This window comes from Anopheles darlingi, chromosome 3, assembly GCF_943734745.1.
Source record: "Anopheles darlingi chromosome 3, idAnoDarlMG_H_01, whole genome shotgun sequence".
NCBI classification, from domain to species: Eukaryota; Metazoa; Arthropoda; class Insecta; order Diptera; family Culicidae; genus Anopheles; species Anopheles darlingi.
The window spans coordinates 55,972,042-55,996,041 of NC_064875.1; the positions used below are offsets into that span (position 1 = coordinate 55,972,042).

At 52.2% G+C, this 24,000-nt stretch overlaps 1 protein-coding gene across 3 annotated transcripts in view; it reads left to right on the forward strand.

Moving 5' to 3' along the window:
• The window catches only part of LOC125955015 (uncharacterized), a 108,583-nt gene that overhangs the window by 27,686 nt on the left and 56,897 nt on the right, over positions 1 to 24,000 (forward strand). Inside the window, exon 1 of one of the 3 annotated variants that reach the window (XM_049685827.1) lies at positions 1,131 to 2,008. The exons of the other annotated variants lie outside the window; for them this stretch is intronic. The gene's annotated coding sequence lies outside the window, so the exon portion shown is untranslated. Of the gene's footprint in view, positions 1 to 1,130; positions 2,009 to 24,000 lie in introns of those variants that run through there. 3 annotated transcript variants of the gene reach the window in all.

A 24,000-nucleotide genomic window follows, 5' to 3' on the forward strand; every position in this document is an offset into this window, starting at 1 on the left:
CTACCGACCCGGTATGGTATATCCCTACACTGCAGAAGTTCCCCCCCCACCCCGGCACTGGCAAGGACGATCACGATCGTTCGTCCTTGATGCCATGATGACCCGGAGTTATGCATCTCACCAACTTTCAGGATGATTCAGAGCTGCCGAGCCAAAGCGCATAGTTTGGAAATACCCAAGCGACCGACCGACCGAGCGCGTCAATGTCATCTACAGGGACGCAGAGGTCAATGCATCGCGCCTCGCTGGCCTACTTTGATTGTGCGCGGAGATGTCTTTTCGATCCGGTCACCGATGCTTCTCTTGATTTGATGAGTAATTCACGTTCTTGAGCATCACCCCCGGAGGTTTTTGCGGCCTGGGAACTACCTCACGGCACCCGCGATCGTGGTTTTCTCGTGACATTCTTGATGAATGAGAATTGTCGTCGCCTTGGTGGCGGTACGAAATAGGATTTTCTGTTTCACTGGACCACCGGATGCAGAGAAGAGCAGCGCGTTGAAGGTCGTTGCATCGTGTGCACGCCAGGGACAGTTTTCACGTCATTAAGCGACGTAACGACTCATTCAACCCCCGGATCGGATGTAAAGCGCAATAACAACACATCGTTACCGCGGGGGGACCCGGTTTTTCTTGGGTTCTTGGGAAAACGTTTTCGAGCATAAATTAAAACATTTCCGATGGCCCGATTGTCCGATGATGAATAAATATGTTGTCGTGGATCAGAAACATTATTCTTCAAAAAAAAAACAAACCCATTCTTGCAAATGCAACCTCTTCTGCATCGCTTTTCAACAAAAGAAAAAAAAACCACCGTCTCCAAGATGCGCGTGAGTTCCCCGGGTGAGAAAGATCACTCAGCGATTCGCTCATCTCGCACTGCACCTTCCGGTGAATACGTCATCAAAACGAAGCGAGAAGAGCCGTCGTAATCCGCCTGCACTGTGGATAGCGCGAGTTGAAAACGGGGGAAAATATCACGCGAGATCGTGTGGTGCTCGAATCGTTCGCGGCGCGAACTGCTCGAATGCTCGGCAGCGAGGGTTGCGCCAGCGCGCTCGCGAGGCCAGGCCAGGCCAGCAACGAAGCCCCCCACACTCGAAAGCGATTGCGCCAAGCGGCAGCAGCAGGCAGTAGTTGGCTCGCGAAAGCTATCGAAGGCGCACGCACGCTCAACCGGACACCGGTGCCACTGACGGAGGTTTTTTTTTGTCGTTCCAATACCGAAGCCCACCGCCCAGAACCACATCCGATCTGCTTGAGAGTGTGTGGAGTCGGTCGAAAGGATTCGTTTGCTTCTCTCCGGGTTTTTTTTCGTTTCGTTTCGTTACGTTTCGTTCTCGCTATTGTGTTGCGTTGCGTGAAGGAGGAAAAAAAAAAAACAAGGATCCTGCTCCGAAGGTTGCGGCACTCCCGGGCACCAGGACGTGCACTACACGCAGTACACACGCTCGACGTGTACGTACGTTTCACCACCGAACGCAGCAGTGTGTTACGCAGGCTCCCTGCGCGAATGTGAAAGTGGTCGTCAAGTCAAGTGAGGCGCGTAGTAGCAGCAGCAGCAGCAGCAACCGGAGCCTGAGCCCCGGAGTACCGCTGGTTCCCTGTGCCGAGTGCCGAGTGTGTGTGTGTGTCGAGAGTGTGCGGCGGAAGCAAACGTGCTCCAGCGCGTGCTCCAGTGAAAAGTGAAAGAAAGGTGTTAGGCCAAGCAGCAGCAACAAACGGAGGAAAAATCAAGAGCACAGAGAGGGAGAGAGAGCAACGGGAGGCTGCATAACAGTTCACGGGCGTAAACGAGTGTTCTGCGAGGATTCCTCCCCCCAAAAAAAAGCAAACGAGTGCCGTGTGTTGGTGCCCTTTTTCTGGTGTGATTGAGGCGCGTGCGCGTCGTCGGATTTGCGCGAAACCGAACCAAACAGTGCCCGGATTGTGGTGTTGACAGCTTGCACAAGCAACGTCCGGAGCAAGCGTACATCCAGCAACCAAGGGGTTTTAAGCTTGATAACAGGTGAGGGGCTGCCGGTATTATTAATTTTTTAGGGGGGTAAAAATCAACAAAATTATTGCGCGGAAACCGAAGATCAACACAACCCACAGGTCTCCGGTCTTTATCGGTCTGCAGCGGGACTGAACGGAGAGTGAAAATGTGTGTGAAGTGAAACACGTTTGCCTCGTGGCCCTGTAAGGCCTGGCCTATCCGGGAACGAGGAAGAAAAACCTGAAATCCAACCGTGTGTTTGTCCAACTTGTGATGCGAGAGGGAAAAATCGGAGTCTAGGAGGGAGGGAGAGTCTTCTTTTCCTCGCCTACTGCTCGCCTCTTGCTTCTTCGTGTTCGACGAGATCCTCGAGGAGGAGGAGGAGGAGGAGGCCATGAAAACGTCTCGTCTGAGTCGTGTGTTGTTGATGTTGTGGAAAGCCTTCGCTCAAGACAACCATCGAAGTAGCGAAGGCAAAGCAAATACATCTCCAGCGGCGCTTGGAGTGATAGATAAGCAAAAGAAGACATAGACTGATAGCAAGAGACAGTGGCAGAGAGTGAGAGAGAGAGACAGAGAGAAAGATCCAAGGAAACGAAGAAAGAAAGTAGTGATAGGGGCACTCTAATTGAGCGGCAAATGCCCTGGAAAAAGAGGAGAAAAGGCTACACGGACACGCTCACGATGATGATGATGATGCAGGTGATTGTTGCTGCTCACCCTGGCCCAGCCGCTCCATGGCCTGCTCTGGCTCGTCATCATCTTCAGGCGGGGGCAGGCACCGTTTTCCACGCTCGCTCGCTCGCTCGCCTCGCGTTTCCGTTTGCGTGCTCCGGCGCATTGCATTTTCCGTGCAGCAAAGTCATCATCAACCGGCGAAAACGTTTTTGGCCAACAAATTGATGCCAGTTGCCGTGTGATGTGCGATTGATGAGCGCTTGCTGTGAATCTGTCTTCAGTAAGGACCCCGTGGCATGGCTGCTGTGCACCATTTTGGAGATAAACTGAGCGAAATTGGCCCTGACTTTCTAAACGCAACCGAGTTCACCTCGGTGATGGCCATTATCCGGGTGTTTGTAATTGGAGCTGATAAGGAGGAGTCAGTACAAACGAACTCGGCAGTCCTTTCCAAACACGCACTACTCCTTGCACATGCATTGCACACGTGCACACACGCACGCACGTCGTTCGACCTTCGGTGGTTGCAGTTTTGGTTTTTTTTTTCGGGGGGCAGTTGGTCAGCGGCGCAACGAACGGTCAGTCAGTTTTGTGCAGCTGCTTCGGTCGCCTTCACGTGTCCTGGCGAAGGCGTACCTTGAAGGGGAAAAGTCGGGAAAGTGTCGCGCTCGAAGTCGAGTTTCGGAGTGTCGGAGTTCCGGATCTGGCCGTTCGGCATCAATCTCATCAACGAGATCGGCGTGGAAAGCGTGTCGTGAACTCGATCGCGTCCCGTGTTTGCATTGCGCGCTGACGTAAGGTTTAGGAAGAAAGCAACAACAAAAAAAAACAACCAAACAACAAAATCCTTTTAACTGGGAGTGGACCGCGTGAGACGCTTTCTCCCAGCAGCTGGGAACTGGGTGGTGGAAGCTGGAGGTGGTGGTACTGCGTCGAGAAACTAATTAAATTAAAAAAAAAAAAGCCCGACCGCACAACCGCACACAAAACGAATTGAATTCAAATCCATAAGCGAGCGGCCGGAGGCGGGCGCCGTGGAACCGAAGCGATTAAGAGGCGACTTATGCGAATGCCGCCTCCGGTCGGTCGGTCAAACTCGTAAAAAACCAAAACTCCGCGAACACCGCGAACACCGGGGACCGCGGAGTTGACCGCGATCACGCAATGAGCGTCACCAGCGTGAGAAGAGAAGTGTCACGTCTACGCGGTTTGTTTGTTGTTATCAACTCCATTTTTGATGACTTTTTACGTGGACCACCAGTGCGGCCACTAGTGCGTGCGTGTGTGTCTGTGTGTGTGTCGATGATTTAATCATTGAGTCTGTAATGTAGCCGAAAGAGAGGCAGAGAGAGAGAGAGAGGTAGAGAGATGAACTGTGATTCGAGGTTGGGAATGAGAACGTTGGGTGCAAGGTAGTGACCACCGGAGTATTGTTGTACGCCAGGCAGGGTGGGGGTGGTACAAACGGCCATAGCCTAGATTGTCAACCGGCTTCAGCTTCAGCTGCTGCTGCTGCTGCTGCTGCAAAACGGAAAGTGCAAGCGCAGGCAAGCTGGCAGGCAGGCGAGAAACTTGGTTGAATCTCGTGGGGATCTCCTCCTTCAGCTCCTTTTCTTCTCACACGAACTCACAAGTCGCGACGCGAAAGTATTACGAAATAAGCCAAGGTCCCCGTGGCCGATGCGACGACGCAGTGGCTCCCTCGGTGTAAATTCGCACAAAAAAAATGAAAACAAAATGCAAAAAGCAGTCTCCTGGGACCGAGACTCAAGAAAAGGGGTAGTGAAGCAATTCGCGCTTTAAAGCTTGCTTTATGCAAAAAACGATCCCAGTAAACTTTTCATTGCATCATTGCATCATCGGCAATCGGGGGTTGCTGCGATGTCGCAGGTCATCACGAGGGGCAGCAGCATCGAGGTTCAACTACTCATAAGTCTCGTGTAACGCCAAGTTATTAGTAATCCAGCAATGGTTTATGTGTGTGTGTGTTTGTGCTGCTTGTGACAAACGGATTTTTACGCGGGGAGGGTACAAATCATTAAAAATATCCAAAACTCCAACAGACTCCCCATCCTCATTTGCTATGCATATGCTTATGTTTCATAATCTCATCTTCACCGGGTAGTAACCGGCCAAACCAGATTTTCTAGCGCCTCGTTAAGAAAGGCTCTACCCTCGGCTCTGCTCCTCCTTCTCCTGCGGCGGTCTCGCGGATGTGCGGCAGCAGCCGCAGCAGGTTTGACAAGTTTTGGCGCTGTTTAAATGTTTTGAATTTTAATACCACCGTGGTACACCGGAGCACCACCGGCCTGTAGCAAGTGCTTGTTGGCGTAGGACTCAAAGCTGCTTGGTGCTGCCAAAAAGTTGCTCCAATTTGTGTCCGGGTAATCGTGCTCTGGCTAACGCTGACCTCACGACACGATATACACTCGAACCGAGGGGTGCATTCCAAATAATAAAACGAAAAAAACCCAAAAAAAACCGTGACAAGGACCCAATGGCTGCTGCAGAGTTGTTTGTGGTCCTCGGTCTTCGAGGTGTACGCCTCACGCCGCCGTGCCGTTGATTTGTCGTTTCTCTCAAGGAGAGCAAGGTTTCGTGAATTTTTAAAACACGCCGAGAGAGAGAGAAAGAGAGAGAGCGAGGGGTAGGAAGCGGTGGCATATATTAATCGCAAACCACGCGCGCACGCACACACGGGGCCGACGTGGCCACAGGTGACGATTAGCTCGACTGCCTTAATGCCGTGCAGCGAAAAAGAAAAAGAAGCAGGAGTGGTAGAAGTCCGATCAACCTTGCGCGCTGGTCCTTCCATCGGATGGTCGTCCCGAAATCGATCGATCGATCGAATCGCTCCGAAAGTTTCGAGTTCCCTCAAAAAACAACACTCCAATCTACCTACGAAATTAATGCGTATGCGGCAGGAGTAGGTTTTTTTTCTCTCGGGGTTCTCGAGCCATTCCGAGGTGTTTATCGTGGGTCGGATGACAGCGGAGAGGAGAGGTGAGGTGATCTCCACTATCGAATGGCATTGAGACTGCCCGATACGGAGTGTACGGTGATCGCTCCGGTAGTTCCATCCACGCAGACTCCGCCGAAGACAGAATGTTGATAAAACCAACAGTGCGGCGGCCGCGCGCCTAATGGAGGAGCGATCTTCGCTATCGTTGCTCCCAATTGGCGGACTTGGCGGATCGTGAAGAGGATCATGTGTGTGTGTGTGTGAGAGAGAGGGTAGAGGGTGCGGAACCGGGCTAAATGTCAAACGATGACGAGGTGGATTAGGCTGACAGGCGGAGGATTCTTTTGGTATTTCTGAATTCGTTCGAGTTCGTTTCTTGTGCTCTTGCTGAAGTCTCTCGCTCCACGCGCTGCACTTAGCGGGTTCGAATAAATAATGAGCTGCGAAAGATTGCGGAATAAAAACAGAAAAGCAGAAAGCAGAAGCAACGAAACAAAAGTCTTCTTTTTTCTTATTCGCTTTTCATTTGCAATTCCTGCAACCGAGGGGCATTAGTTGGTCGCATATCAAATGTGATTGTAATATTCCTTTATTTTTTATTTTAAAGAAAATGTCAAACCCTTGAACCCTGGCATTGGATTCAATCGACAAACGTGCGCCATTTTGTGATGCATAATTTGCAAAATGCGTGTAAACAGCATCAGATATGTCGCGCGTGCGCACAACGACACTTCGTTACGCCAGACTAATGCAGGCATCTCGCGCCGCGCTCAATGATCATTACTATGATCAGGCGCTCGGCGGATGATCATAATTGTCCTGTTGTGATGTCTTTTGTGTTGTCACCACGTTTCGCCACCACCACCAGCAGAGGTCGAGAAAGCGAAACAGTAACAATTGTCGCATCACAATCAAATGTCTGCATTCGGTCTGCATCGCGCGCGCGTGTGTGTGTGTGTGTGTGTACCACGTGCGCCCTCATACTTTCGCAATAAAAAGCCAGCGCCAGGCCCTAGAGGCTGCTCGCTCTGTCAACTTTCAATTTCAATTCACTCGAAACACACACACACAGCGCGGGCGCTCTCGCGCCGTGGCCTTACTTTCGTCTGGAGCTAGCGCGCACCGCACCGACGAAACGGACGAAAGACTTCAACGAGTGGTGTTCCTGTGGGCAAGCGACGAACCTTCGCTTTCGCGGTTTGCGTGGAGTGGCGCAAGGCGGTGAAAACGGGAATCCGTCCGGTTGATTGAGATGGGGCCCAAGAATGGCACCGAAGAAGCGGGAAAGAGAGCCGACAAGAGTGATGATACCGTTCTGCAGGCCGACGGTACGAATGCTCTTCTTCGACCGAGCGCCTCGTTCTACTTTTCGATTGTCCGCAGCTCTATCTCGGTTGCGAATGGATGTTGGATTCGCATCCGCCTGGTGCCCTCTGCCATGGGCTGTTACTTTCGTTTTCAATTGATATTTCCTTCTCTCTCTTTCTCTCTCTCTCTCTCTCTCTCTCTGTGCACTGAATCGTCATCGTAGTCGACAATTTGCATCACGAGAAACGTGAATCTCACATCTTGCAGCACCACAAATCACTCGCTGAGGCGCTGGTTTTGAAGCCATTTCGCACCAAACTGGTTGACATTGATAAGTTGCCTCTCGCGTGTGTGTGTGTCTGTGTGTGCGTTTCGCTTATTTGTAGGGAATTTCGAGAGAATTTGTCAAACGAATGCTGTGTTTGCAATTAACACACTCTATCGTCATCGCCATCGTGGTGGTCGTTATCCAGCTGCCATTGGCGTGTTTCGTAGGGGCGAAGGTGATAATCATCACCGCACAGTCTCGAGGACCTTGAAAGGAACTCACAAAATGCCCCGTGAGCTGCTGCCGGAAAGGTGCTTAAAATTGTTGCGAAATAGCTGAACCGCTCTGCCGTTGAACACACACACACGGATCCATGGGACGAAAGCGTCATTCTATCGTCCGGACATACAATGCTCGCTGAGAAAGTATCATTAAATGAGAGATGATTAAAGGATTGTTTAGGTGTCATTCGGTTGGATTGTCTTCCCCCCTGAAGGATGAGATGAATGCACTCGATCAAGCAATTGGACAGCGCTTTTCACGCTCGCGCTATCAATGAAGGCCATTTGCATTCCCCCCTCTTCGAGGCGCTTCATTGTCCCGCGAGTCAATTCAGTGACAGCGAAATCAAAGAGCGACCCTTCTCTCCGCGAAGCTGCTGCCACCTTACCTTGGACAAGGACGCCCAGTCAGCACACTCGCACACACACACACACAGACACACAAACGGAACCATCGAACCGTAACACCCTGCATGCACTTTCTCTCGGTTGCATTCGGTCGGTTTTTTGTTTCCCTGTTACCGTCCATTCAACGGCGCAACAAACGGGAAAACGAAGGCGCATGGTGGCTATTCATCGGCATCGGCAGCGTTTTGTGTGTTGCGGCATTTCTATTGCTTTCTATTCATACTCGCCTCGCCGCCGTCACTTTCTTCTATCAATGAGGTCCGACCGACGGATCGATATTCAAATATCGTCGTCGCAAACGCAAACTCGCGGACACTGCGGTGTTGTGTTGGGTGACAGATAGTAGAGGGGGCAGGAAGTGGTGCCAATAGTGGAGCAGAGTCCACGGGCGCATCGCATTGAAGGTATTAGTTGGATTTCTTTCCTCTTTTGTCTGTACGCAGCTCCTGCACCAAAGATGCATCTCCAAAGAGGAGTTGAAACAGTGTGGAAATGAAACGAAGTAATAAAGATGTTAATCTGTGGTATTAAAACTGACGTCCCGAGGGTGGGAATGCAGGAATAGCAGCAGCAGACGGGCTGCCGAGAAGAGATAGAATTAGGAGATAAAACAGAATGCCGCACCACCACCACGGGTTGCACGGAGAGGTGCATTCCAGCTCACGCGGATGAAGTTCTTTTCGCACTCCGGGAGAATTTGATAAGACCGAGGGCCAGCGGTCCAGTCCGGGGGAGGGAATTCCTCCTTCCACCGCAAACATTGTATAGCGAAGCTGCAATAAAAAAAAACAAAGTACCTCGATTGTCCGTCGATGTCCCTGCCTCATGCCCTCGGCTCGTCTCTCTCTCTCTCTCGGCGGTCGTTCATCTAATTCCGGACGGGGCCATCAGAGTTCGGCTGGCGCAGGAAGCAGGCCCCAAATTTGTTTCCCCTTTTGATTTATGAGCCCTCATTTCGGCACGCCAAGCGAAGCTAAGGGCCCTTGCCCGCCAGCCAGCCGGTCGAAGGCGAAGGTGCAAGGGATTTGGAAGGCCTATAATCATGCGGACGATGGATGGATGGATGGATGGACCGCATGTTGCAAAAGTGATTTATTTCGATCCGAGGGTACACATATAGGGTGGAGTCGGTCTTGGTCTTGGAGCCAGAGCAACGCCTACTTGACATGTCTTCGGGGGTCCGGACGTTTGAAGACGTGTCTCTAAGTACTTTTCACTCAGCATGCGTTGCATGAAAGATTCTGACGTTTATTATCCATCCAAGCAATCGCCATCCAGGCGCAGAAAACAAGTACCACCGAACTGAACCTGTTTTTGGAGAGGAAGGGGTAGGGGGAGGCAACTGCCGGGGTAGTGACTGCAATTTGGGGGGACCTACCAATTTGCGCCATCTTTGCACTTTGGATCCTCGTTAAAATCGAGACGCTGGCTGCTTTGGCTGCAAATTAAAAAACAATTTTCCGTTCGCCCGTTTTTAACGTCCAACTAATGAACTGTTAGGTATTTGTTTAATGGAAACGCGCAACAGATGCTAACGATTTTTCAACAAATACTTTACAAGGAACTCCGGAATCCGTCTAATGAGCTCGCCTAGTGAAGGAGTGAATGTGATCCTCGCCGGTTGACCTTCGTCCGAGGAGTGAATGTCACATTCAGGTGTTGGCTTGCGATCGATGTTGGTTTATCGACCGTAAACAGGCCACAGGCTGTCGACTTCCTTGCCCAATTTAATGCTCCTTTGAGCTGCTGTGCGTTTAACGGTTGGTAGTCGGTTCCATTTCACACCCTGGCTCGCTTGAGATCGAAACTCGACACGGAACCGTAATCTAACCTCTTTGGAAAGGAATCTTAACCTCACTTCTGGTACGCTACTTATGTGGGGGGAGACGCCTTAATTGGATTGCAGCTTGCGGTTGCCGATTCTAAGCATGTTCCAGTGAAAACGGACCAACGGATTTCGAGAAACTGACCAAAGCCGACGTAATGTGTCTTAGGGAGCGTCAAACCCAACAAAGGCATGTATTCCGCAGAATTCCGGGAACATCAACCACAACTTGGGGTCCTTTGCAACACCTCGTGGGCTTATAACATCACCACGTAGCACGTATTTCACGCTTTGATTCATATCAAACGGCAGACTATGTGACGAACCCCGGGGGGAGGTTGCGAATGCCCAGAACAACTGTCAGAGATTGGCAGGACAAATCGCTCATCGCGTTGGCTTGGCGTGGGTGTTTCGCCAGAACTTCTCTCTTGTCTGCGGCCGACGGAATGGCCGGAAAGTTGCCGATGCGTCGTCTGCTTTGGACACGGAAAGAACATTAAGGTGGTGGTTGTCGTTTCGTGCGGGTTTGCCGCAAGCAGAACAAGACGGACGGACGGAATTAATCCGAATTCCGGTTGCCTCGTTGCGGAGCTTTTTTGTTTCCGCTGATCGCCTGTCAGTCGGGCAGGGCACGTGGGACCTTGGTCAATCGTCCCCGGGGTCCCACAGAAAGCATCTCGACAAACTTGCCCCCGGGGATGATGATTTATCATCTTGCAATTTGCCGAGATTTGTGATCCAGGAGAGGAAGCAGGAATTGTACACCGGAGAGTGGCTGGTTATTAATCGCATTATTTTGGCCCTCGCCAGTCTGGATTCGCCAAACATGCCAGCGGGCGGCTGCACTGTTGTTAAGCATCAGCAGCAGCAGCATCGGCAACTTCTTGGCGTAGGAGTCGCCCGTTCGACTCCCGTGTAAATGACCTTGCCGAATGTGTTGTGGCTCGATAGATATTCTACGTCGAATGGTCTGACCAGATGGTACGGTCGGGTTGGAACCAGTTTCACCAAAAAAGGGGTCTCCGTGGTGCGTGGTGTTTGCGAAACGATCGGGAATACGAACCGTCATGGCGGCGTCGTTCGTGGGTGGGATCGATTTTACTAGCAATGAGGTGGGCCAGTCAGGCCCGATTCCCTTGCAGGCGTTGGGGAGTTGGATGTACCTAACGGTACCTGGAACCCTGGGGTCTGGTGAGAACAACATCCCCTGGAGTGCGTGCGTGGTAATTTGGCAACTTCTGCTGGCCGCGTCCAGGGGGACACCATATATGGGCCGGGGCGTCAATAATTAGCCCTTCCCACCGGTGTGGCGTTCCATTTTGAGTCAGAACGTCGTTGTGGCCTGTGATTCATGCATCAACCTTTGTCAGGAACGTGGGAAGTAGCTCATAATTCATTCGCCAGGATGAATTGAACAGAAGATGAACGAAAGATCGATGTTCCAGACACAAAAGTACAAATAGCGGCCGGATTTTCGATTCCTCGTTGCTGCCGAATCCGCCGAACATTCGTAACTGACTTCCCTTGCAGGCATGCATGCAAATGTTATGTCCGCGTGCAAGCGTTTGTAGGCGGTCCGCGTTTCTCGATGTCTATGTGAAACCTTCCTGCTGCTGCTGCTGACCATTTCTTCTATTTTCGGTTTCTTCTTCGACGAGTAGGCCTCGATTCGCCTCGATTATTACCGAATTTCATTTGCATACGCGGTGGCGGTAACCACGACGACGTCGACGAAACAGAGTAGACATCTGAACTGACCACCATTACCACTGGTTTGCAAAGAAGAAATGGAAGAAATCGTTGATCACGTCCTCCTTCTCCTCCTTCTCTTCCTCAACCTATACATCGGTTTGGTCGAAGCGAGCTCAGGGGGAAAATGCTCCCCAAAGGCTTGCGAATGTTCAACAGGCAGCGACAGCGACAAACCACGACCATAACGACGACAACCAAAAACCACCACGACGACGACGACGACGACGAAGAGGATGAAAATCGGCAACGGCACGGTAGCAGCGAGCCCAATTTGTATTCACATAACGCGCCTCGCGCGCAATTCGTGGCTTTTTTGCCTATTTCAACGCAGCGCAAACGAAGCCAACCCGCGGTTACATGTTACTGTTTTTGGCTTCGTCGGAGCAGGTTCCTTCTGCGTCTGCGAAGCTCTCTCTCTCGCACCACCCAGCGAGTCGAGGAGAAAGCATACGCAAGAAGGTGGTTTCACTGCCGACGACATACCGACTTATGTGTCGGACTTCAACCACAAAGTCGAACCGAATCATTGGCGAAGGTGGTTGGCGCGTATGATTCGAATGTAAATTCGCATAACGGGCTGGCACAGCCGGGTGTCTCCCTCCGCATCGGAATCGATTGCCAAATTACGCTGCGATCACCGCCGCTGAATCGATCGATTTTGTACCCCAAATATTCGCCAAACCGATCGATTGATCGTGCTTTTATTCAACCACAGAAGCAGAAGAAGAAGAAGAAGAACGGGTAGGAGTACAAAACGCATCCATCATCGATCGATTGCAAAGAATTCCGGTTCACGGTTCGTCGGAAACACTGACCGCGGGCTGCACAGACAGATCGCAAGCAGATCGGGGGGCTGTGAGATGAAAGTGAAATGCACTACACTGCAATTTCTGCATCGACTCGGCACGCACACTGTTGCGCACGGGGCTCGTACGGGGCAACCAACACACCAACCAGCACGCCTAGCCTGCTACCAAGGGGCCCCCGCCAACGAGAGGTCTCCAAAGTTCGATCGTTGGACCAGTTTTTCTTAATCGAACCACGAACCGGTCTATGGGCATGCAGTGGTCCGACTCCTAGCTAGTGGTATTAGTGGTAGTGGCCTGGGCACCACCTTGATGTCGCGCCACCGACGGGTTATTGTGAGGCAACAGGAAGCAACAAAAACAGAGAACGAAATGGAGCGAGCGAGGTTTAATGGTGAAACGTCGCTACAGCTATTTTGCGAGCGAGGATCCTCTTGAGGTCGTTTCGATTCGCCATAAACCTTCCTCCAAGTGGTTCGCGGTAGTTCAAAGGCGGCAATAGACAAGTCCGATTCCCGGAGTCGCGGAGTCGCGGAGTCTCGGTCATCGGAATGCATTTCCTTGATCGTCCGAATGGTCACGTGATGGCGGCGGGGACCAGTTTGAAGGAAATGCCACTTGGCGACCATCACTTTACAGGCAGGTGATGTCGTAACAGACGCACCGAGAATCCACCATCATATAAACTATGAAGTAGAGATCCGGCTTCGGAGCTGATATCCGCAATGGCACTTCGCATCACTTCCAGAAACTTCAGCAACTCAGATAATCCTTTCCTAGATCGACACCGAAGGTTCCTTGATCGTTTTGCGAAATCTAGTTCAAAGCCTTCACGTCGACGGCCTCACGAAGAGTCAAGTGTCTCTGTCGTCGTCGTCGTCGTTGACGTCGAGCAATGATAAGCCGCGATGCAATTACGGAGCGAGCGTCTTTGGTATTCAAATTTCGCAACCTCGGGCGCGTGTAGCGAGGCAATTATTAGAGCGTTTAGCGTGTAGTTTCGTTGCGTTGCACAATCGCCGTTGCTCGCTAATCAACACCAAATTGCCTCGGTCAGAGCGACCGCCACTCCGTGTACTCAGGGTTCTGCAGGCATGCAGACGCAGCAAGAGCACGCGAGCGGGAGCCGGTTTTGTGGAGCTTGATCGGACCGCGGCGGTGGCGGTGGCGGTGCTAATGAATAAGAATTTAATCAGTCTTTAGAGGGCCACTAACTACTTCGGGCTTCATCATCATAACATCCTTTTAGAAGGGTCCTTCCAAACCCTCGGTACCGCTTGGCTCGGTTCTAATGTTGTTGAGTTGATTAATTGACGATGATGGATCGAAACACTGGCATCGTCGTCGCAATGTGCTGCTGCTACACTTGACCACTGTTGATTTAGCTGTCCAAGACTGTCCACCTGTAAGTGTGTGTGTGTGCCAGCCGCGACCTTGCCGGCCATTACTTGCACATAATCGCGTCGCGCACCATTTATCACCGAAGCTCGTCACCGAATTCGTTTGTAATGGTAAAGCTCGAACCATCATAACCAGGTCATTAGTGTGTCAATAGACGCTCCGGTTCCCAGATCCAGTTCCAGGATTCTCCGTTTAACACCAAATATCGGACGGTCTTTTCGCGCCTAGTCACTCTCAGTGGCTGTCTCACTGTGAACATGCGCTTTGCATGTCAGCGAACAAGTCCTTGAAGGCCCCCGGGGCGTTAGAGGTACCTGTACGCCCTCGGCAGCAGCAGCAGCAGCATTAGTAGAGGCCTGAGAGACAAGGGAAACGAGAACGCCCAATTAAAGTCGTTATTCTTGAGGCAACTGGCAAAAGGCCAACACCATCGTTTGGGGCGCACGAGATTGGTTATTGTTTTGTCTGAGTAGGTTCGTAGTTTTTGTGTAGCAGCACCGGAGCAGCACCCTCCGGTGTATTGACAACACACTTACGGCGTTTGACATTAACATGCTTGCCAATGTGGTGAGGGGTGGGAGGGTGGGGGTGCTCCCTCCTCCCTTTGATAGGGGGTTAGATCTGGTCGATTCGGGTTAGTGTGGCACACGCGGTGCTGGTGCTTGTGCTGGTCGTTTAATTGTATCCACAATGGAGTACAGCACAGTTGCCCGATGTCTAGGTAGTGCCATGGCGGTGGACTTGAGCAAAAGGGCAACACCATACAGTTGTTGTTGCTGCTGCCGCTGCAACCGAAAACCCGTTCACTCTCGAGTGCGCGCCGGTGCGAGGCGCGGTACGTGGCCATTTCGTTCGTGTTGGTGTGCTTGTAGCTGCCTGGAAGCAGTCGGTCGAGTAGTAGCCAAGCGGTGTTACGCTCCAGCAAGCTCCACGCAGCAGCAGCAGCAGCAGCAACTCCCCATCCCCAAGACACACACATTGAGACGTTGACGGGGGCCACATTATCTGCACGCGCACACTGACTGCGGTGCGGGCCAGCCACGGCCGCACACACCACGATGACGACTGGGCTGTTGTGGGCTGCGCGCGCGGTTGACGAAACCTGCGTCGAAATGGAGAGGAAGAAATACACAGAGAGAGAGAGAAAAAAAAAATACAAGAAACAAACCTTAGCCAACGAAAAGTGAAAGGGAATGCGGTCCTCGCCCGCGGACTCTGACGCGGCAGTGACGGTGACGGTGACGGTGACGGGGCGACTGCGGCCTTCCCGTACGCAGTGAACGCGAGCGGCCGTTTCAGGGTTTGCCATTCTCGTCTTGCCGTCTGCGCCGCGCCGTCCGCGTTCGCGTTTGCGCTGCGGCGATCATTTTCATCTAGATCTGGTCTGATCGAGGTAGCTTTTAATCGGTTTTGCGAGCGCGGGCGACGCTCCGGTGTTCTTCTGAACCCGGGAGCCGGTTGTGTAAACGAAAATTAGCTGCGAACCGAACAGCTCTCGAGCAAGGGGTTGCACCTGCGCTGAGGTGATTTGAATGTGCGTGACGCGAAGCGCGAGATAATGGATCCGAAATCGGCAAACTGTCCGAAGGGGTACTGGTGACAGGTGCGCTGACATTCAACGGCACGGAAGAGAGGTCACCGGAGCGTGTGTCATTGTGACATCCCAAGTAGCATGATCTAGAGCTGATAGCTGGGGAACACGAGACGTAGTAGGCAGGCATCGAAGTCGAAGTTTTTGGCCCGCGCAACGCCATGCCACAATGCCAACTACTAGATTATGCTCACACGACGAACGCACAGAACAGGTTACCGTACCATTCCGGCACTACTACTGGACCAGCAGGTAGACCAGCAGTTGGAGCAAGGAGGTCCACTTTGGGGTCATCCTCGATGGGACTGGCTGCTCGAAATCGAAAGCGAGAGTTGTTTGGCCACCGAGAAGAAGGTGGCCGTGCGCTAAAGTGACGTTTAGCGACCACAGAAGGGGAGGTGGGGACGGGGGAGGTGGTGGTCTTGTGGGATCATAATTGTTGGAATTTACGCCATTTCTCACCTCACCGGAGGTTACTCCGCTCTCAAACCAAATACGCGACCGTAGATCATCTCCTGCATCCTCTGTTGTTGCAGCAACTTCCCGCTTTGCTGATGGCATAATGCAGGTGGGAAAAATTTATAATTTCCTTCCATTCAGACCGAGCGCGAGAGGAAGAAGGGGGCCGGGGGTGGTGGTGGTGGTGTTTCGATTCCACCCGGAACGCCCGTGATTATGTAGCTATTGTTTATACCAGAGCCAGCGCTCTGACGTTGTTGGGGCTTGCTTGGGCTTGGGTTTGAGATGGTAGCGCGATCGGAATCTCTCGTGTCTGGTGGTCTGGTGGTCCGCTTGGAAGACCTCGAATACCCGCCCCGAGGGGCACTTAGGAGATGCTTAATATTCACCCGCCGGGCGGGGCGATACATTTGGAATGGTATTAATATCTGAATATCAGAAATCTGCATTGGAATCGTCGTTTCGAAACAACCATCCCCTCGCCGCTTGATCGATGCAAAGGAAGCGATCCATCCTAGTGCTTGTTTACCGCTTCACAATATTTTCCTTCACTCCGCGAGGTTCCGACGACCTTGTCAAGGTGTGGCCGGGGACGAGGCGTGTAAAGTGAAGAAATGAAAAATCCTCCAACCAAACCGGGCCGTAGTAGTAGTGGTAGTAGCAAACGGCGACCAGTAGCAATAGCAAAACCGAAAAACCGAAAAACCGAATTTCCTCATTTCCGTGAGCCACGCCAAAGCACCTCCTAACGCCCTTGCTCGGACGTTAGCGCGGACGCAAACAGCAACAAGGGGCGTGTTGATGGTCACAACTCGGGGTTTTCGGTAGCCCCCATACAGTGGCTATTGCTTCTTTCAACCATAAACACACACACACACACACGCACACTGACTAGTTGCGGTGTTGTGTTGTTGTTGTTGTTACTACTTGTAAAGCTCTGCTGGCTACTACAAGACGATCACTGGCGCTCGCTGATCGCTGATTGCAGTGTAGCTCGTGGTTCGTGGCTCGTGGCTCGTGTTTCTGCTTAATTGTTGCAGCCGTTTCACTTGGAATTCCGTTGTTAGACGGGGTGGGCTGTCTGGTTTGAGTGCACACCAGGTTCCAGGTGCATATCCACATGTATGCTCCACTTTATATCCCGGAAGGAATCGCGGGCCTTTGGCGCGATGCAACTAACAATGCACCTGCGGTGAGATAGCGGAAGCGCTCGGTCTACTGCTCGGCGTGCTCGGGCTACATCCGGTCGTGATTGTGATGTGAGAAAAGAGGGAAGGTGCTTTTCTGTCACACACTCACACGTACCGGCGTCGTATTGTTTCATATCTAAATGGTACATTTGTTTCATCCCGTCAAAAAGGAACACGCCGGACCGGAAGAAAGGTGGCAACCGGCAACCATAGTTTTCGTTCGAAGTCACTCACGGTCAAAAGATGGGAGGGCGGCGCCCATGAGAAGAAGAAGAAGAAAAAAAACATTATGGCGTAATGTGCAACCTTCATGTTTATGATGCCGCGTGGCCTAACCAAGGAGATGGTTTTGGAGCTGTTGGTGTGCAGTAGCGAGGGGGAAAACGGAACAATAGCACACCGTCAGGGCAGGGCGAAGAAAGCCATTTCATTAGGTGTTAAATGGCGGAAAGGTTGTGAAACTTTCCAACGATAATTACTTCATCAGCACACGGAGCAACGGAACGATCGAAAGATGGCGTCGCGAGGGAGGAAAGGTGCAGCTTTGGAAAACACCTGTTTTCGGGCCAAGTTTGACGTGCGATCCTGTGCCACCGAAATTCATCCAGAGAGTTCCATCCATCACCGTCGTGACACCGAAAAACAAAAAAACAAAACCGCAAATGATGAATGACGGTTTGGTGGTTTGGAAACTGCGTTTTTGTTTTTCGGGGTTTCACCGTCTAGTACTCCGCGAAAAAACAAAAATTTATCACCATGACAGTGGCCATTAACCTGCAAAATCGTATGCACAACCCTCCAGCACAGCTCATTAACACTCTTTCTTTCTTTCTTTCTTTCTTTCTTCTCGTATCGTTGCAGGTAACGGAAGGATGCTCAACCACCGTGCCATGTCGACTGCATATCCTGTGCCATGGTCCACGATGGACGATTTCGAATGGTCAATATCCACCGCACCCTAGCTAAGCTAAGCTCGTCGTGACCTCAGTCGTGGTTGTCACGTTGGGAAATTAATGTGTTGGTCAGAATGAACTTTTGATGAAAATTATGCTAATCATATGCACTGGCTGGCTGGCGATAACATCTTTGTCAGAGCTCACCGGCGGGGGGAGGGGGGTTCGATCGGATCCCATAATTCACACCTCTCGATACCCCCCCCCCCCCCCCCCGAAGAGGCGCCTCGAGCAGACCCGTGAATAGACATTGTTCTAATGAAGTCGTCGGTGGGACGCCAGCAGAATGGCAATCGATCTATTGAGTTTGCGTTTGCGAGAGATTGATAGAGCGCTGGTCCGGTCCCTGGTCCGGTCTCTGGTCTGGTCTGGTTCTAGTCACGACACGGATCGAGGCTGAACGGTGAGTCTCAGTGACTGCAAATTTGCAGCCCATGATTTGCTCGTTCGTTCGCCAATCGTTTCCCGTGGTGATATCCTTCGGAGCCTAGGCCGAGGGGGGGGGGGGGGAGTCTAACTACAGGAAGCCATGGCCAGTTAGCCCGAGGGCCAAGGGAATATGGGGTGACCTTTTCCACCAGCTGGGAACGGCGAGGAATAGCTATAAATCACTTACGGCACCAACGGGGGGTGGCCGTACCACCAAAGGGGTATCTCAATTACCTGGCTCGCTGGCTGGTGCTGACCGTTGATGGTTTAGGCCACGTGAGCCGTGAGCCGTAACAGTTGACCTCCGCGGGATTACCGGGAAGCTGGTGCTGAAAGATCAGAATGTCCGCGCGATGGCGTTGGTGACCAATCAAAACATCATTTGTGGTCTGAGCACCGCACAGTCAGAGTGGTTCGCGCGCACCATTTAGGACCCTGCCTGTGCTTCGTGTTTTCTCCACAGAGAGAGAGAGAGAGAGAGAGAAGAGCCATGGCGGAACCGCGCACAATGGATAGATCACCTATAAGTTATTGACCCAGCAAAAAAAACCGCAAATCTATGCGTCGGCACCGAACGTGCCGAACGGACTCTCCCCAAATGGGCTCCTCAACCCTCCCGGCACCACCACCACCACCGCGAAAGGTTCCTGGCCGGTTAATTGGGGTGGAAGTAAAGTGAAAACTGATTTCACCTGGCCCGATCGCGGAGATATAACCGATGGGCGCGGCGATGGCGTGGTGCTGGTCTTCGTGGCATACAACGCACCGTACCGCGCCGGGGGAAAACATGGCCGTTTGCGGTCGATAGCACACCAACCAATCAATGAGCAAGAGGGGGGTCGCGTGTACGTGAGGGACGAGGGGCTACGAGACGAAAGGAACGGTTTTGCGTTTTGAAGTATCCGCTGCGTGTGCGTTGTATTAGTGGTGGTGCAGGTCCATGGCACGGAAGAAGACACTTCAATTGATCGCGAAGCAAAGGTCCAAAGGCAGAGGCCATTTGCATATTACGGTGCGTTGGTCCTCCATCTGGAGGTTTTGAGGTGAAAAAGAAAATTTAAAATTAGTAAATCTACTCCATGTTCCTCAAGGGTTAAATCAAGCTACTGAAGTGAAGGCATTCGAAACAACCCTTACGCTAAGCCTACTACGTAACACGTAAGTCAAAGGTTACTACAAATAAACATGCATACGAGGTCTAGCACAAGCAGAAGCGCTCCACGGTAGCTTCTCTCCTTGCGGAATGAGCACAATGGACTTCCTTCCTCGTGATATAATTTAAAGAAGCATTCTAATGTCCGTAAAACATCGCCCCCCGGAGGGAGGGAGGGTACAATGATCAAACTCTGGTGAATGCACCGCCGAGTTCAACATGCGTGAGCGTCTAAGTACCGCGCGGCAGCGAGCGGTGGTCTAACTTTTGACCGGACGACACCGGATTCGTAACCATCGGACTGACCGACGACTACTCGTGAGAAGGGAGCCCCCCCCCAAAGCGTAATGGCGGCGCATTCGAAACAAAAGTGCTTTTTTAATAAAACACTTCATTCGTCGCGCGCACTGCGGCGAAGATGGTTTTTCGGTTGCCCGGAAATGATGCTTAGTTTGGCCTTCTTTTAAGGACATCACTTGGTTGTCTGATGCTTCCGGAGATTCCGTGGCTCTTTGTGCCCGGGGGGCCCCCCCAACAAGGGCCGCGGCAGCCGTGGCGAACGTAAAAAGAACATAAATAAATAATCTGCATTATTCTCCTTACTTGGTGCTACCGAGAGCCAACAGATCGATCGCTCCGATCGTGCGGCCCGGTAGGGAAATCGTTTTGAGGTCTGCACGAGGTGCACGAGTTGCGGGTGGCTGGTGCGCGCGTGTGTCTGTGTGTATGCACGGAATCGTCGAGCAGCATGATGCTACTGCGTACGGCGGGCTCTCATGTGCAGGCTAATAACCAACCTAACCAACCAACCATTCAACCATCTTCACTCACCGTGAAGACGGCTGCGGGAAGGAGCCTGGCGTCTGGCGAGTTTCAATTTTGGTTTCAATTACGGGCTAATCAATCAACGGCACGGACGATGACGTGCTGTTGGGTGTGTGTGTGTGTGTGTTGTGTGCGAGAGATCGCCGATCTAGGCGGATCTGTACGATTTGCACAAGCCAGAGAGACCAGGGCCATTGCCACCGGGGGGACCTCATCCAATCGTACATCGGAATCAGACCCCCCCGAACAGAGAGAGGGAGAGAGAGAGAGAGAGACCCCAATTTGAATACAATGCCAATGCGAATGTGAAAATAGAAAAAAAAACGGGCGCTGGACACACAAACAAACATCTGGCGTTTAGCAGCCCAGCCAGCAGCAGCAGCCAGAGGACCACAACAATGGTGCGTCGCAGCAACGGTGACTTGGGGGCTGATGAGGGCGATCATCCCACTCCCCCGCCTCCCTTCCTTGCATCGATTGGCCCCCTCGAATACAGCCCTCCGTAGGGCCGTCGCGTCATCGTCGCGTCGAACGCGCGCTGGAGGCGTCAATTTGGAGGTCTTCGGTTCCGGTAACGGAGTACCGGCGATTACGAAGTCAGTCCGGTCGAAGATGTCGAGATCGAGTCGCTCTTCACCGGTGCAGTGGCACCAGTCGGCACCAGGCAGCAGCTTCCAACGACGACGCGCAAATGACAACCGATGATGACATCGCGGACATGGGCTTGCTTGCTTGGTGCGCTTGTTGGTTGGGCCGGGTACCGATCATCTGTGCATCGGATGGATCGGTCCGTACGATCCGTTACGCAATTACCTTGGGTCGCGCCGCCCCCCCGGGCGGGCCCCCGCCACGAGGTGCGGATTGTGTTTATGAGGTTGAGTCAGTCAGTCAGTCAGCCAGTGGTGGCTGGTGGCTGGATGGCGGTGTGATATGGCTGCCCAGGATGCCGATAGTGAGCCCCTTCAGCTGTATGCAGATGAGCACTCCCGGGGATGGTCCGGACAACCACATGATCGGGCGCCGCCGAGGTTTCATTATGTAAAGCAGTATCGCAGAGAGAGAGAGAGAGAGAGAGAGAGAAGCAAAACTAGACGACGCGTTCGATCGATAAAGTCCATAGTTTTTATCTAAAAATAGCGAGAAAAAAACCCGATGGCTGTCGGTGGCGCTGTATCCGATGCGAAGATCGGGGTCGGATCGAGTCGAAGGTGTCACCGGCCACTCGGGCGCTAACGAACTATCCAGGGACGACGTAGCGTCGACGGTTGGTACGCGCGCCGCGATATATCTCGATAACCTTTTCATCCGTCACCGCGACAGCGTCTTCACCACCACCTCGGTTTCGTAACGCTTCTGTCGCGCTCGCGACAAGGAATGTGCCGGCCACCGACCGGGGCCGGGGGGCCAGCTGAAGACTGATAACCTGCGGTGTGGATGGAGCGGACCTGTCTTCTTCATCTTTTCATCGAGGGGTCTTAATGGTGGACGGGGTTGGACGGTAGGTGCTAATGTGTCGTCGATCATCATAAGCCCTTCTGTGGGAGTTTGTGTGCGTGTGTTGGTTTATAGTGACCACCACTACGCCGTACCAGCCGTGTAGTGAATTATGTTCTCAGCCTCCCTACTGCCTACAGAATGTCATTTGAATAAGTCCATCACCAAAATCCCGAGGCCCGAGCGTACATTGAACTTGCGGTGTGCCACAAGTTGAGCACGCAAATGAGCAACCATTTACCAGCCGTCCAACCAGCGGCAATTAACTCCACGGGACTCCACGTCCTCTGATCGGTCGAAACCGTGACCGCGCGAGAACGCGACGCGTGGATGATCGTGGACCAACCGTGCTTAATTGCGCACCAGCAGCCACGCAGATAGTACGCAGAGGGGAAGGTCGAAGAAAGTCACCAACCGGTTTGCAAATGTCCACCCCCTGGATGCCGCCTGGGTCTGGTTTGACTTTGTTTTGCGGTGTGCCTAAAAACCGGCGGCGTTAAGAACGCCACTCAATCTCGTGGGTGGGTGTACTGATGGCTATCCATTAGCATAAAAACGTGACCACGACATTTAGATGCCTTGTGTTTCAGATTATAGCAGCAGCAGCAGGAGGAGGAGGAGAGTACCGAAATGTAGCATCTTGGATTTGGCAAACACTTGGAGGAGTAAGAACGTGCGTAAAGAACGAATGTGTGTGTGTTTTGGGTGGTGTACATTACATCATCACCAAGGAGGTGATCGTGATCGGGGTAGTTCGTCATCCGGACGGGAGAAATGTCGAGGGTCCCTTCTTATTAGGTCATGCGGATCATTAGTTAAGCCACGGGAATATACCAATTCTGTACATAAAAAGTCTAACACATTAGCCTCCGCTCGTCAAGAGATCCGCTTGCGCCGTATGAAGAGTGTCAAGTAGAAGCTGACATCAGAAGAACGCATTCCGTCACACGCTCACAACAAGTTCCTCAAAGTGTTAACTCATCCCCGTGTATGAGTAGCTCTCCTCTAGAACACTTTGTCTCTGTCTGTCTGTCTGTCTGTGCGTCTGGATTCTCCTTCTCCTAGGGGCCCCGACAAAGTGTGTGATTCATCTGCATCTCTCACGCGGCTGGTAGCGGCCTTTCGACAATCGCTCAACAGCCCCGAGAGTTCCCGGATACCGGCCCACAGTCGTTGACAGTGCTGACAGCGCTTTGTGTTGTGCTCTTGTTTGCTGTGTCAGCTACCGTTAGACAGGACGACGCACAGCGTATGCCGCGTATGCACTTGACCGTACGCTGCGGCTAGATGATTAATGTCCCTGCAATTGTGCCCGGACCCGGGCACATCTGCATCCGTGAGTGACGTGACCGACTGCGAGTACCTAGAACAAATGAAGGGCGTAAAGGGCGTAATAAGGGTCCCCTTATGAGTGGCCCCAGAGATCAAGTGGCTTCTCGGGGCTTTCCCTCAACCCTTAGGTAGGTAGCCCTTGACCTTCTTCCTTCTACCGGAGTGCAGGAGCGTGGCAGCAATTAAGGCGCTGAAGAGTGTGCTAGGTTAGGTTTTTGGTGTGGGAGTTTTCCAAGACAAGACAAATGCACTTGTTCTCCACACTCGACGCGCGGTTTTATGATCGTTTGCAACCATCCCACTCGCTACACGGTCAGGGCATTATCACGAAAGCGTTTGTGTGTGCCGCGGCGCGTAGACAGGACGGTGCGCATATGGCGCATCCACCATAACCCTGAAAGGTGACCCACGAGAAGTTCAATGATTGTAGGCATGAGGAGAGGATCAAGAGACTGCAGACTTCAGCGGATGCACTTCAGCGCAAACAAACTACCCCCACAGTTCTTGGGACACGTACTATATCCCTTCTGTATCCCCGCGTATGACGATCTCGGTGTCGTTGACTTCTAACAATAAATTAGCTTGTGCCGTGCGCGCGCCTGTGTGTGTGTGCGTGTTTGGTGTATCTGCCGCGCTCTCTCGTTGGCGTAAATGGTGCGAACTGCCGCCTGGGCCCTGCAGCATCTGCAAACAGAAGATGGACAGAGCAGATCACAAATGGATCGGTATTTCCTGTTTGTCGCCGATACTGTTTGCCGTTCAATTTTATGGTAAACATCGTGCAGTGTCAATGATTGCATTTGCTGGCCGGGGATTCAACTTGGTTCAAAGTTCTTGGCACCAGAGATTCGTAACAATCTTCCCACCAGAGATAAATTCCGGATAACAAACGCACAATATCGGTGGG